General features: G+C 42.3%; 1 pseudogene; it reads right to left on the bottom strand.

Moving 5' to 3' along the window:
* Positions 1 to 572: 572 nt before the first annotated feature.
* The window catches only part of LOC119592615, a 3,382-nt pseudogene continuing 1,493 nt past the window's right edge, over positions 573 to 2,461 (bottom strand).

Here is a 2,461-nt window from a genome sequence, read left to right as displayed (position 1 = left end):
CAACATATAGCCACATGTTGCGCTACTTTTTATTATTCATATCTGGCAACTTCCACACTCAACCATAACCTCCTTCGCAAAGTTCACTTCACCCAAGATAGGCCACCATTTATTTTTTTCTTCTTCCTTTTTTCCTCCTTCACTCATGAAAACTCCATATATTTTTTTTTCTGCCCGCCATAAATACTCCGGAGACCTAGTCCTTTCCAACGGGAGACTGACCCGCTTGAGGCAACAGAGAAAGTAGAGAGTGAGTGAGAGTGCAACGGATAGAGTGCCCTTCCAGTCTGCCTCGTCAGCCATGCTAGTGTTACTCTCTCCAAGGTCACGGCAGACGTCTTTCCTACACTGATGAGATGGAAAGACGTGTTGGTCGGATGGAAATACTTGTCTTTTTCGTTGCGTTCGATTTCCAGACGGCATGGAACCAGTGCGAAGCTGGTCTGCGTTGTGATGTTAGAGGAAGAGGATCTGCTAACTTTCAAATCATATATCCCCTTTATACTCAATAGTGCGAGGTCAGTTATTTTACTGGTGAAATGTTTCGTCAAAGGATTTCAGTCATTAAATGATCGAATTAAGTCATGTTTTATTATATTAAAAACATTTTGTAACAAAAATAGGGACACTGGAACATACTCATGATAAAAATAACACACGAGATCACAAGGTCATACATTGTCTGTTATTCAGACCTCCTCCGTGGCCACCCGGGGGCAGGTCAAACGCGTCGCCTTCACAGAATATGTTTGGAGGTGTTTGGAGGACAGGCGTTGCATCACACCACCAGTCGTTCAACTGATTGTTATCGCAAAGCCCTGGAATATTTTACTACGTTGCCGAGTCAAGGATACATGCTGTATTGCAGACAACCAGCACCTATACTGAACATATTCTATGTGAATAACCTATTTAGATGAGAGCACAACAATATGTTGTAAACAGAGTTCCAGTTTCCTTTGAACATATCCTGTTAAATAGTCATAAATAAGAACGTAAGTCGATTTTAGCTTCGTGACAGTCACCCATTGGCGGGATGCGTTATTAACTGCCACCAGTGCCAGTCGAATTACTGCTCGCAAGAGCCTCGAAGAATGAGTAGGGGCACGCCTCGTGATACGGCGTACAGTCTTGACCCGTCTTGCCTCGCATCTCCGCTTTCGTGTAATCCTCCAAGCGGTTCTTTCCCCTTGGGGGCCCGGCTGGCGCTGTGGACATAAACATCGATATGCAGTGAGAACTAAGAGTTAAGTCTGGATGAAAAATTAGCGCATCATCCATATTATTTGCTTCATTTCCCATGGTACATGATCTTACCTAAAGAACAGGTCAAGCATTTCGCCGATGAAACCGTGGTTCGGAAGAGGAAGTTCGAACATCTCGCACATGGCGCGCAGAAGGCAGGCCTTTCCGTCCAGGCCCACTGACTCCAGACTCTCCTCCACCACCTTGTACATCACCTCCCTGACAAAGGCATTTTAACTACTGTTAGTTTACTGTTGGCACATCTGTTAGTTTCGTACTATATCAGTACTTTATTTATGGTATCATTTATCAAATTCTTGCTATGAAATTGATATATTCTTTGTATCTACCTCTCGCCACCAGCCAAGTCACCTGGAGATGGATCATCGAGTCCCTCAATAATACCCCACCTGTTCTCTTCGGATGTCAATCCAAGGTCGTCAAAATTAACTGTAAAATAACAGGACGTTATTAGAATGTTAAAATAATATCCAGAAAAAGTATTGAGTTCATATATATCTGTATTGTCATATTGCAGAGGACATTGTGCTAGGAAGCAACATGGCCAAATAAGTGAGGAAAGAAAGCAAGTTGAAGAGAAACGTAAGGAATTAGAAAGATGGAGAAGATTAACTAAGCGAAGTCAGAGCACCGGTTCGTCACGAAAGAAGAAAAGGGGGATGTCTGTCTGTGCCGCTGAATATATTATAGGTGGAATATATTAAGCATCGGCTTTCAACGAGTCAAGGATAAGGTAAAGATGTAAAGAAACGTATGCCGGCTGGATGTAATGCCCAGAGACAGATTGAGAGAGAAACAGCATTCTGCTGGGTTAAGGGAAAGGAGATCAGAACTAATGTAGTTACACATAGTGTATATCTTAGAAGCAGTGACAGTTAAAAAAAATAGTCTGTTGATATGAAGACGCTAGGGTCTGAGGAAATTAAGGCCAGAAAAAAAAAATGAGATTGAGATGCTATCATGTGAGGTGAAGAAATTAGCTATTGAATTGAGAGCTAAACCAAAGAAGGGGAGGAGGAAGTTAAAGGAAAATTCCAAAAGTGTAAGGGAAGAAATAAAGGCAATCCGGGTGACAAAAGAATGTACATAAATCAAGGCAACCTGGAGGGGAAAATGTCTGACTTTGCGAATCTTCAACAACCTTAAGCGAGACCGAAAAAAGGTAAGAACTGGGTAAGGAAATGGCCATACACAC

This window comes from Penaeus monodon, chromosome 30, assembly GCF_015228065.2.
Source record: "Penaeus monodon isolate SGIC_2016 chromosome 30, NSTDA_Pmon_1, whole genome shotgun sequence".
NCBI lineage: Eukaryota > Metazoa > Arthropoda > Malacostraca > Decapoda > Penaeidae > Penaeus > Penaeus monodon.
This window is presented reverse-complemented; position numbering and strand designations above follow the sequence as displayed.